Source organism: Balaenoptera acutorostrata, chromosome 4 (genome assembly GCF_949987535.1).
Source record: "Balaenoptera acutorostrata chromosome 4, mBalAcu1.1, whole genome shotgun sequence".
Classification (NCBI taxonomy): domain Eukaryota; kingdom Metazoa; phylum Chordata; class Mammalia; order Artiodactyla; family Balaenopteridae; genus Balaenoptera; species Balaenoptera acutorostrata.
In genome coordinates, this window is record NC_080067.1 from 122914807 (window position 1) to 122928272 (window position 13466).

At 35.2% G+C, this 13466-nt stretch overlaps 1 protein-coding gene across 3 annotated transcripts in view; it reads right to left on the minus strand.

Annotated features, from left to right (window-relative positions):
* Positions 1–13466, minus strand: part of NRIP1 (nuclear receptor interacting protein 1) — a 258629-nt gene that overhangs the window by 65403 nt on the left and 179760 nt on the right. The window contains exon 5 of one of the 3 annotated variants that reach the window (XR_009008157.1): positions 7756–7848. The exons of the other annotated variants lie outside the window; for them this stretch is intronic. The gene's annotated coding sequence lies outside the window, so the exon portion shown is untranslated. The remainder of the gene's footprint in view (positions 1–7755; positions 7849–13466) is intronic. 3 annotated transcript variants of the gene reach the window in all.

Consider the following 13466-nt stretch of genomic DNA (forward strand, 5'->3'; position numbering starts at 1 on the left):
CCAGATTAAGTCCCAAAGCCACTATAGTTCTGCTTCACTTTTTCATACTTATTTTATTGATGTAGAGAGTGATCCTTTGCTCTCAAAGATGGCAGTTCCCAGGGTGAATGCAACACACATTTGTGTGTACAGCCTAAAATGGCAATGAATACCCAATACCTACTAACATAAGCAATGACTCCACTGAGTGACTCGTGGCATTTTGCAGAGTCTTAGTTTGATTTGATTCTCAAAATCAGCCACCCAAATTTTTGTGAAACTACTGCTACTTCTGTAACCCACAAGTCTATAAGAACTGACTTTTTTTTCCCCAAAGTTGTGCTTCACTGGGTATGTCAGTCATTTGCTAGTAGTCCCACTTGAAAGCTTCGTGAAATAGTCACTTAGGTGCAATGCTCATACTCAATCTCGTCATATGTCCAATCTGTTAAATTTGAAACCCAGAAGATAATTGCACACTTGTCACCCTGCTTTTGTTACTTCATTTCTATCATTATTGTTAGCACAGATAAAAGCACTCAAAATTGGCATATAATAGAGAAGTTGAATAAGCATTAGAAACCCCTTTATACCTCTAGCACAGAAAACACACCTCTACAGTTGTACAACTTGACCCATAATTAAATGTCATCTAAGAGGCAAGATATATGTATTTCTAGTGAATAAGTGGACTTCTTGATTTATTTTACTTATGAAAGATGGACTAATGACATATGCTTCAGTGAGATGTTATCATGGATTTAGCTGATAAAATATAACCCTGTGTATTAGAGAAGGGATTTGAAAATACTTACTCAGCTCTGTCCAGGAGCTTAAATAATTTACCCCAAGTCTTTTCTATCACAAGCATCCAGGTTATTCTACACCCTTGAGACCATAAGGGAATCAGGAGGTGGAAGTCAACCACTGTCAGTTATAAATCTGAAAGGCATTAGATGGAGGAACACACAAGGAAAAATATCCTCTCCAGCATCGATATTACTTGTATCATCATTAACAACAACACAAGTTACAAGTGTCTTACTGGAAAAATGATGAGAACAGACTTTGAAAAGCCTAGCTAAATAGGAATGTGTAGCTATACATATGTACTCCCTCTTTGTCTAAAAAGTCCACTTCACTAAAAAAAAGCTATATGAGGCACAGCAGACCCGGTACCTAGGACCAGAATACTTTTTGAGGCCCATGAAAACGTCTTAATTCTTTAAAATCAGGAGAAAAATTAATTTCATGTCAAAGAAAATGTTTTAATGCATAATTATATCTTTAAATCAATGTAATCATAGAACATAATTTTTAATAATTGTGTTTAGGGATGATGGGGCCCATGAAGACAAAAGTGCTTAAAGCCCATAACAGTCGCAATGTGGTCCTGCTCCCCAAAGCTATGTTTACCCTACATAGCCCTGCCTCCCTGGCCGTAGCTGATTGAAACAGGGATAGATGCCTGACCTACATCAGGTCTATCAGATTCTGTCTCCTATGAGTTTGGAATTGAGATTTAAACTTAATAAGTATTTGTTAGTTTATGGGACCTGCACCTTTTGTAGCCTTTGGTACAGTCATGTGTGTGATACAGTGATCTGTCTGCAAGAAAGAGAAAGGAAGAAGAGATGATGTGGCCTGTGGAACAGAGAGAATGAGACGGGGAGATGCTGCCTGAGTTCCTGGCGCTCCCTAGTCTCTGTAGACCGGGGCTTGGTTGTCCAGACTTCCCTGGAATCTATGAGGTGTCCCAGTCTCCTTCCTTAGATTCTATTTTTTTGGCTAAGCTGTTTGAAATTTTGTTTTGCTAATTTTAATCTAAGAGTACTGTATTAGTTTGCTAGGGCTGCTATAACAATGTACCACAAACCGGGTGGCTTAAACAACAGAAATTTATTATCTCACAGTTCTGGGTACTACAAGTCTGAGATAATATTATCAGCAAGGTTGGTTTCTTCTGAGGGCTTTGAGGGAAAGCTATGTTCCACAATCTCTCTTTGGCTTGGAAATGTCTATCTTCTCTCTGTATCTCTTCATATTGTCTTCCCTCAGTGTGTGCCTGTGTCCAAATTTCCTCTCCTTATAACAGTCATACTGGATTACGGCCCACCCTAATAAGCTCATTTTAATTTGATTATCTCTGTTAAGACCCTATCTCCAAATAGGTCACATTCTGAGGTATTCAAGGTTAGGACTTCAACATATGAATTGGTGGGGGACACAGTTTAACCTATAACAAGTATTAAAACAAGAGGGTAAATGTAGATTAAATTGTAGAGTGCCAATATATTATTGTCATTGATATTTTTGATATATTTCTTCCATTTTATGGAATTTGAATATTTAAAAGGCACTTTAACACATAGAGGAAATATCTCTGTAGAAGCAGTCTATGGGAAAGGATAATTGCACAGGGCAGAGGTGATGGCTAGAAGACATGAAAGTGGAGACAGCATCCAAAATGGTGTGGAATGGTTTTTAGGGAATGAATCTCATTTTCATGTTAAGAGCTGCTTGTGCAAAGTCTTCATTCTAGTAACTTGGACTTTATAAACCATGTTTTGTTAAATAATTCTCATATATAGACAGAGCCTTCAGAGAATGTAACAGAAGTTCCTGAGTACATGTGTTAGCATTCCTGCAATTTCTGGACTATGGTATATAGCACAGTATATCATGTAATGTATAGCAAGAAGCTGGGAATCTAAAGATAGCATTAAATTAATGAAGTGTTGTACAGACAGGGACATTCTCATTATGTTTCATTATTTTTTTTAAATTTAATTTATTTATTTTTGGCTGTGTTGGGTCTTCGTTGTTGCCCATGGACTTTTTCTAGTTGCGGCAAGCGGGGTCTGCTCTTCATTTGCAGTGCGCGGGCTTCTCATTGCGGTGGCTTCTCTTGTTGCAGAGCACGGGCTCTAGGTGTGCGGGCTTCAGTAGTTGTGGCTCGCGGGCTCTAGAGTGCAGGCTCAGTAGTTATGGCTCACGGGCCTAGTTGCTCCGTGGCATGTGGGATCTTCCCGGACCAGGGTTTGAACCCATGTCCCCTTCATTGGCAGGCGGATTCTTAACCACTGCGCCACCAGGGAAGCCCTCATTATTTTTTGAAATAAGTTTTTGGGTCTTAATTTTTTCTCACATTCTTTTTAAGGAAGATTGACTGTAAAAATAATTGTATCAGTTGCTTCAAAACTGTTTAATACATTAGATGGAAGGGAAATAAATAAATAAATAAATGGCACTTTATATGTTTCCTCCTCCTTCTCCTAAACATGACTACCATAAACTTAATTTTGCCCATAATTTTCTTAGGTTTTAAATTTCCCAAACATGATACAGTATCCCATCATAGCAAAGAAAATGGACTCTAGAATCAGACCACCTGAGTTCAAAGCCTTCCTCTGCCTCTATAATGCAGTTGTAGGCAACCTATTTAATCTCTTTGTGTCTCAGTTTCCACCACTATAAAGTAAAAATAAAAAGAGAACCTTATTCTTAGGGGTGTTAGGAAGATAAATTAATTGATATAGATAAAGTGCTCAGCGTAGAGAGAGTGCCATTGAAGGCTTTGCTATTATTATTGTAGAGAATGAGCCCTGGCCTTCTTTTATGAAGTTCGCCTTTTATGACAGTCCTAAGGCAAATCTCAGCTGCTGACTGCCTTTCTTAGGTAGGTTAAAAGCACAGACTAACCTTGAGGTGAGGTTGTCTGGGTTCAGATCCACCACTTACTTCCCTAGCATCACAGAGTATGTAACCTCACTTTCCCCATCTGTGAAATGGAGATAATGGTACCTACTGTACAACATTTGTTGTTATAATTGAATGAGTTAATTTATGTAATGCACTCAGTACATACCAAGTGTACACCTACCTTAGTTATCATCGTCACTACTGGCTGAATTAACCAGGTGGCAATCCCTGACACTGAGCAGAGCCACCAATGACATAGCACTGACCCTGGTGAAGCTCATGGCCAGACCACTGCTAGACTCTACAGAGTTTTGTGAATTTTTGAATACTCTTTACTCTCTTGGAATTTATAGTCAGAGTTAAAGTCCTAATTTGAATAGCTTTGGCCTATGTATAAACACAATTTAGTTTTCTTTTTTGGTTTGTTTCAAACAGTTTTTTTAAATATTATAAGAGCAGTGCTTGAGAAATATAAATCTTAAATTTGTCACTTTAATTGTAAGTTAAGGACAGACATAACCTCAATGTAAAATACTTATAACCCCATGCCATGCAATTAAATATTTCTGGACCACTGCTCCCAAAGAATGGGGTGGGTGGGGGGAATTATGTATGAAACATGTATTGATATTTATACAGTATTTATAAGTACTTAAAATTTTTTGGCCTCCCTTTGGGGAAGGGAATCTAATTTTCTGATTAATTAGTGTAAGACAATTCATTTCCCTAAGGTATAGAAATCAATAGAATTTACAGATATTTGATAACAATTTGATGATCACTCTCTTCAAAATGTCTGTATATGTGACACAGAGAAAACAACAATTAGATGTAAAATATGTAAAACAGAGCTCTTATTTTATTTGCATTTCAGAGCAAGAACATTGACAATGCAGTATTACTTTGCTGATATTATAGCACAAGAAAGAAATTTAGTCACACCGCTGATAAAAGAGATCATCTTGGAATTCTATACTTGTATAATTGGGGAAGTCTAATACATAGAAGTAAAAACATTTCCCACAGTGGTGCTAATTACTGTACAGTATCCATAACCTTTAGAGCACTGAGCTTAATTCAAACAGAAATAGCAGATGGTGTTTCAGGAAAACAAGCATTTATATATTTTTTTTCCCTTTTCATATGCAGCTATTAGAGAAAGGCATGTTGGAAGTTTATTGAGATCCAATTCTATTTTGTTTTCTATTCTGCATTCTATATATTTTATTCTAATAACAATGAAATTAAATTAATTTTAACTTAAGAAAGAATATTATACTCATCAAATATCATGTAGAAAACATATTTTATTTATCTTGGCAAAAGTTCCACTCATTTGATAAGATAAAAGAATAAGTTTTTCAAATGTATACTGTATTTCAGATCATGATTTATTATTTTGTGCTCTATATTTGCTTTTGGAAGTGGACCACTTTGGGAGAATTCAGATTAGAGCAAATGGAAATACTGGCTAGAACTTGAAACAAGTGACATCTTCTGACATCAATTTGTACCATTTTCTATAAACAAACAAAGCCTGGATAAATCTACAACAATAATTGAAAGACTTGCAGGCAGAAACGCCCAGAGAGGCTCTCTCAAGGGGATGACATCATGATTTATAACAATCTTGTTAAACTTCAAATATATTCCTCCTGAGTGTAGTTTTGCACATCTGTCTTTACATCTACTCTTTGGCTTCCATTTTTATTTCTCTATTTCTATGAATATTCACTTATTCCAACCAAAACAACTGGAAATCAATTTATTAGCGACTGAATTAAACAGCCCAACCCCTAAAGTTTTCGAAAGACTGAAGTCAAATTTTATTGTGTAATATATGGAACCCAATATATAGCAGACCAAGGTAGGATGACCTACACTATGTGAGCGTTATTTGTATTAGCTGCTACTGCTATGCTTACCATCCAGAGAGATTCCCCATCCTCCCAATAAAACAGCTGGATTCATGTGAATCATCAATACCCTCAGGTATAAACTGTGTCAACTCTTTGCCCTAATTTTGCTGGTATATAGCCAGTATTAGAGGAGATGTTCTAATTTGATTTACTTTAACATGGTCAATTTCAAAAAAAAAAAAAAAATCGATCAGTGATAGTTGTTCTTTACAGCCCAAACCCCAAAACTGATGATACCTCTCTGAATTGATTTAGATTTGGTCCTGCTTGAAAATGACCTGTCTAGATTCCCCCCTGCCTTGTTATTCTAAGTCTCTGCTAAAACCAACACATATGCTATGGTCTGACCATCAGGACTGCATTATAAGTGAGTTGATATCTTTCATGGTCATTTGGACAGATTCTAAAGCAGTCTTGAAATAAATAGTCTTTATTCTGTTAATGTCATGTTACACAGAAGTTCCAGTCTGTAACATAAGACCTAATGCAAATATACCAAGATCTCACTTTAGCTGGGACCACCCTCCTTGATATTATTCTTAGAATCTCACAAATAACCTCAGGAATTGGTTCATTCCTCATATCAGAATATATGAGGCCAGAATTTGGCTCATGTGATTAGACTGAAGGCAAAATTTTCACTAAATCATGAACTCTATTTGGCAGTGGAAATGACATTTTTTTCAAAATGAGTCCCATCATGAAAGCCCTTGGTCCACTCACTCCACATCAGTATAAATCCTTGCTGAATCTAGAGATTTATGTTTTCAGTTTGGCCTTCCTTTTCATTACTGGAGAGCTTTAATTTCTTTTCATTACTTAGGGTTCTCTCATTTTCCTTCCTCACTTTCAATGCTCTGCATATATTACACACCTGTATTTGTCTTTGATAATGGAAAAAAAAACTCATCACTTTCAATGCTCACTCGACATATCTTCATTATCTTGGGAATATCTTCACCAAAATATATTAAAATGTCACTAGAGAAAAATGAATGCATATAGAATATATGAATATTGCTGGGCTAGATCTGTATCTCTATCTCATTAGTCAGCATGCAGCCTCTTGGCTGAATGCCTACATTTCAAGCCCAGCAAAAAACAAACAACAAATAGATTTGAGAACATCAGGCACAAATAGAAAGAGTCCCTTTTCTGTGTTATTGTTCTACCAGTTATTTATCAATTTACGTCTTTTCCTTAGTCTTTTTTTTTTTTTTTTTTTTTTTTGCTTCAGAGTCAGGCAAATTCCATTTGTTCCTTTTTTCTACAAATATTTATTGTGTACCTTCTGTGTGCCAGGAGCTGCTATAGACACTGGGAACAAAGAATGAATAAAACCAGTAAAGTTCCTGGTCTCATAAAGATTACATTTTAGTGGAAGATGAGAGTCAGTAAACAAATAAATACACAGATAAATAAAACAAATAAATACATGTGCTCTGGGGACAGGGGGTATGCTATTTTATCTAGGGATACTTGAGTAGAGACTTAAAGGAAAATAAAGAAGCAGGTCACATGAGTATCTGAGAAAAGAGTGTCCCTGGCAGAAAATGGAATGTGCAATAAAATCCTTCATAATATGAACTGATCAAGACTGGCTTGGAGATGTCAACTCCCAAGTAATGAACAGGTCAGAATTACAAATTGTTTAAAATATCACATACTATTTTATTTTCTTAGCTATTTTGCAAAATTCCTCCAAAGATATTTTTCATGTAACCTTTACACATAGTTTCTAAATTCTCACAAGTTGGTATTACAAAATTGATGACTCTACACTTCCTCGCTTTAAGGTTGTTTTACATCTTTGAATCAATGGTGGGTGAGGTTTTATTGTACTGTGTAGTTGTTTGGTTACTTGCTAAGAAAATTTTCTGCAAGTTTCCAGACTGTGGGTGTATAGAGAGCACAAGCAGTATAACCAGATGTCCTCTTTCTCATTTAAGAGCTTAGATTTCAAGTGACACTTGCATATTTTTCATATAGACTGCTGCATTTCATAGTAGAAAGAATGTTCTCTGCAACGAGATGCTGTGATTTTTGAAAATGAATGTAAATCCCTATCCTCACAGGCAGTCTCCAAAGGCAATCTGAAAAATGCACCTAGATGTTTGAACATAAACAGTGAAAGCAAGAGGAAAAGAGTCCTTACCAAATGGAGTAGAATACCAAATGAATGGAGTGCCAGCTATTTTATTCTTGCAGACGAACAAAATGTCTCCTTTTTATTCCTTTTCTTTAGTGTCTGTAACCATCAAATGATTTAATTAATACTTGGCATTTAGACAATAAACATTATACCCCTTTCTTCTTTGATCGTAAGACCAGCAGGGAGATAAGCAAAAAAGTAAATATTTCTAGAGGTTCACAAATACCTGAATTCAAACTAATAGCGAGTGCAAATGAGAGATAACACTTTCATCACTGGATTTAAGCTGCTTTTTAACCTGATAAAGTCTCAACCTCAACATTGATTTTTCTCTAAAATAAATAACTTATCTGGAGGACCAGCAGATGAATTTACATCCCGCAGAAATAATTTAGGATGCTGATTATCTAAGGTTTGTTGTAAGACTAATAAATATTGACCAAGAACAACAAGAAAATTCCCATCCAAAATAATGTGAGCAGTTTAAAACTTTATTTTTTGTATTTTGCCTTTATTCTCAGTACTTCCTGTAAAGAACTTAGTAATCACTCTTTGTCATTTATCTTCTCAATATTTACATGTATAAAATAGTGAAGGGAAAATAATCATTTCTAATGACTAAAACAAAGAGGGTTTAGATAAAATTTTAAGGACCTAAGTGGATTATTGGAGCAATTAGACAGATAATCCCTGCAAAAATTCACAAATGTGGTTGAGGTAAACATTGTTTTGTTAGACTTTGTGCCTATAGATTTCAGATAATCACCTTGATTTTCTCTTTACTCTTCATGAAGACACACGGGCTAAGTAATTTGTGTAACATATATTATCTATATGCTGCTTTCAGTAGCATCATCTGTTTAATCAACATTTATGGTTAGTTGACTTTTCTTAATTAAAAAAGGAAGATTAACTTAGCCATTAATTTACGATCTAAAAGTATAAGCTTCCACCTTGCCAAACAAATAACTAGCACTTGCAAATGACTGTGTGATTCCACTTGACTGATTTTTAGTGACAACATGGCGTAGTGACCTTAAGAGGGATAACATGGTACAAATGTAGTGTAAATATGTATCAGATAATGTTAAGTGAAAAAAGTAGACTACACTATTACATCTCCACTATAATTAAAACTGTTAAAAGTAAGACAAGAAATGAATGGAAACAGGGAGAAAACATAATGGGTTAGTTCATTGCCATCATCAAATATTTGGGTTCAACTAGATTTAGATTCAACTGAAATTTAATGAATCCCTACTATGTATCAAACACTATGCCAAGTTCTTTCATTCTCCTTTATCTCATTATCTTTCATCAATCTTGTAGGAATGATTTATTATTATCCTCATTTTACCCAAGAAAAAAATAAATTTCAAAGAAAAGACTAGATTATATAACTTTGTGAGAAACCAGAGTAAGCCAGGGTCTCTGTTGTCTTTCATGTATTTCTTACAACACATAGTGGCTTAAAAATAAATAAATATAACTTGAAAGCCTAATCAGTTCAACTATCCAGTGGTTTTAAAAATACACAATCTATGCTATATGTAATACACTAGGCCTCATTGTCGTTAGGCATGAGGCTTTCAGGAATTACGTCTTGCATTATAGAGTAGGACAGTCACGGAAGTCCACGTGGATAAAGCTGCAATGGACTGTGGAAAGAGATCCAGAATATACCTCTGTGAAGAACCTTTATTCTGAACTCCTCTTATCTGTCTAAAGGCAGAGCCTCCCCAACGAATTCAGCTATCATAAATCCCTTTTCCAGGGGATTTTTGTGGCTATGAATAAGGTGGGAAAAGACCACTTGCACCTGCATAAACAAACATTATCACAAACTTTCTTATCTCCTGTTTTTTCCTCTAAGAACCCATTTATTTTTTCTAAAGAAACCCATCTTTTTCTGAGAACCCTTTTCTCACCCCTCCCTTTCCACTTTTAAGTTAGATATATAAGCCCCTAATCTTAGCTGTTTAATGAGCCACTTAATTTGTGCACTCCCATGTCCAAACAAATAAACTTTCTTTTTCTCTTGCTAATCTGTCTTTTTTGTCGGCTTAATTTGCAGTACCCCAGTCCCTTAATATAAGTGGGTAGAGGAAAAAAGTTTCCTCTCCAAGAGTTTGATGATGAGAATAGGGTGGTTGGAACTTCTCAATCACGCTGGAGGCTGCTATATTGAGATATTTTACTATAAAGAAGCATATACCTCTATAAATTATGAAACTGTGTATTCATAAACTTGCCAATATACTAAAGAATGCTGGTTTGTAGCAGACAGTTCACATTGCCTGCATGTTCTTTTTCTCTGGAAATTGAGGCTACTAAGTGTTAAGAATTGTAAACAGGACTTCCCTGATGTTGCAGTGGTTAAGAATCTGCCTGCCAATGCAGGAGACATGGGTTTGATCCCTGGTCCAGTAAGATCCCACATGCCATGGAGCAACTAAGCCCGCACCCCTCAACTACTGAGCCTGTTCTCTAGAGCCCACGAGCCACAACTACCGAGCCCACATGCTGCAACTACTGAAGCCACCTGGAGCCCATGCTCCACAAAAAGAGAAGCCACCACAATGAGAAGCCCAGGCACCGCAACGAAGAGTAACCCCTGCTCACCACAACTAGAGAAAGTCTGCGCGCAGCAACAAAGACCCAATGCAGCCCAAAAAAAAAAAAAAAAAGAATTGTAAACAGTATGTGTGGATAAAACTAAGACTAATAAGATAGAAGAAAAATACCCTATGCAAAGTATTTAAAGAATGTAGAATGTTTTTATTAAGGAAAAAAAGGAGAGTAATCTTGCCCTGAAGTAATTTTTTAGAGGTTTTCAACACATTGTTCCAAAACAAGAAAGAGGAAAATAAAGGACAAAAGCCTGATGGAAATAGAAAGTTATAAAGAGTTGGCAGAAAAGAAACAGGAGAAAGAAGAGAGCAAGAGATAATAGCTTATGTGGTTAAACTAGCTAAGATTGAATGGATTTGTTACAAGGAGCTTTATTATCAATAACCAGTGTAAAACTAGAGTTTGGTTTCCTTTATCTGTTAAAATGACAAAGTTTTCTTGGATTACTTCTCTGCTCTTAATAACAGATTATAAAAGGTTTTTCTTTACCTTTTGAGTCTTTCACCTGGGAACAAAGATTCTGTGTCTTATCAGAATAATTTCTTGTGCTTTATGTTGTCTTTATCATATCCTGAAAATTAAGAGAACCAAAACTAAGTTCTCTAAATGTTAAAAGAGCTAATTTGTTTATTTGTTTTAATAATCATATAATCTCCTATATTTACTTTTTAAAAAAAAATTTTTATTGGGTAAAAGTCACATAATATAAAACATACTATTTTAACCATATTTAACCATACAGTTCAGTGGCACTAAGTACATTCACATTATTGTGCAACTCTCACCATCATCCATCTGCCCAATTTTTCACCTTCCTAAACTGAAACTCTGTTCCCTTTAAACACTAACTTCTCATTCCCCCTATATTTACTTTTAAAATCTTTTATTATCACTTTGGTTGAATAGTATTGTTTCATATTGATCTGTGATCCTGTTTAATCAAGTGTTCAAACTTTTTGACATTTTTGATAACTTCTCCAAATCAAATTCTAAATAAAGTCTTATTGACCTTGAACTGACCTTGAGATTTCCCAGAAGGTCCCTGGAAAATTTCAAAAAAATTCTTTTCTTACCTTGTACAAAGAGAGATGTCAAACTAATTAGGTTTATTTGATAAGCTAAATTGCATGGAAAGCATTGTCAAATAAGTAGAGATACTTACTTTCCTAGGTTATATTTGTATGTGTATATGTTATTAATGTAAGTATGTCAGAAATTATGTAAAGTTTTTAGAAATTTGACAATGTCCTTGCTATCCATAATATGTCTTGGTATAATTTTATCAGTCATAATTCCAGTTATTTTTAAAAGTTGTATGTGACAAAGTCATCTAAATTTCCTTTTCAATTGCCTTATAATAAACTCTCATCAGATCTTTAACACAGTCATTTAAGACTTTAGTGATTCATACATAGTTACTGTTTTACTCTGATTCTTTTCTGAAAGTTCTTACAATTGGCTACTGGCCAAAGTGCTTCATCTTCATCAAAAAGGACTGTCTCAGAGACTCATGAAAAGGACTATGGCAGGTACTCTGAAGTACAAGCTTCTAATGGCATTGCTTAAATAACTTTAAGATCATATACTGGAATGAATAAGGATTTCCACAACGAATGGAAAAGCTAATGAGTTCATAAAACCACTAACCCAAGATCAAACAGAATAAGAATTAATTATGTGGAGCTGAAAGAACTAATGAAGAAGGATTATGGTTTCTTTTTTGACTTTTTCTCAGAGTATTACTGGTTTTTTAGTGTTCTGTTTTCTTGATATAAAGAACCTCTTTCTTTTAAGCTATTTATACACAATAATTGAATAGATGATACCCTGTAAGTAAAAATGAAGCATTTATCTTTTTCTTGTTACCTGATCCCTCCAGAATGCAGAAACTCTGGCAATATAGTTATTTGTGTAAGTTCAATAAGAATATTTTCTCCCTGTAACAGGACATAATTGAAAACATTAGTTTTACTAAAGCTTTCACTGGAATGTCATATTTGAGAATGATGTGCATAGCATCAGTTATAACCATACAGTTTCAAGAAACTAGGTTGACTTTATAAAGCCAATGTTTACAAAGCCCTCTTTAAAAAAACTGGTGTTGTATCTGATTTATAGGATTCCAAGCCTTACAAATAAGTAAGGATAGTAACTTCCTGACCAGCTCAGGAAATGTAGAATATTTGGGGAACCTCAAGAAGAGACAAATTCACCCAAATCTACAGATACTGCAAATAAAGTCTGATGGCGAGTTCTTGGCTTGACTTTCCAAATTCAAGAGGCTTTAAAAAGTTCCAGCAAAGCAAACTTCAAAAGGTCTATATAGTCAATTTCCATCCTTGCCACATTTATGTAAATGACCAGGCCAAATTTAATGAAACTAGACTTATTTTGTAAGCAAGAGTAATTTTTCTTTGCCTATTTTTGATCAAAATTGGGGTGACTGTAGAGAAAAAAGTTATGTTTCATTGAAAATCTGTAATGCATCCTTGTGGGTTATCAGATTCTAGTCCTATTCATTGTCTTTGAGCTGTTTTTGCCTGTTTCTAAACTGCATCCTGCAATCTTGTATATTTTTTCAGCAATTAATCTTTCTAGTTTTACTCCTACCCTCCTGACTTAGCAGCACTGAGGACTAAAATTGCCCTTTTCCCAAAGAGCTGCAAGCTGAAGCTAGATGAATTAACACAAAAAATTCATCACCATAACTGTGGATCACTCATAAATTTTACTAGAAACCTGCATCTTCCATACTCTGCTCCAGGAAATAACCATGACTGTGACACTGCCACTACCATCCTTACTATACCATCTAAAGACTCTTTGAATGGAAAAACAAACAAAACAACACTCCCGGGTTTGCAGTCTATGCTAGTCATTAATCTTTATTTTTCTTTTGTTTTCATAGAAATATCCCTCATTAAGTGCCTAATTGCTTACACCATATAAAGGCCTAACTTTGGTGGGTGCCCCACCCCTACTTGTACCACTGCCTCCTGAAATAAGATACAATTGTATAATTTTACTGGCCTATTCCCAGGACTAGAATACTGATTCAATGAGATATGGGGTAATCAGACAAC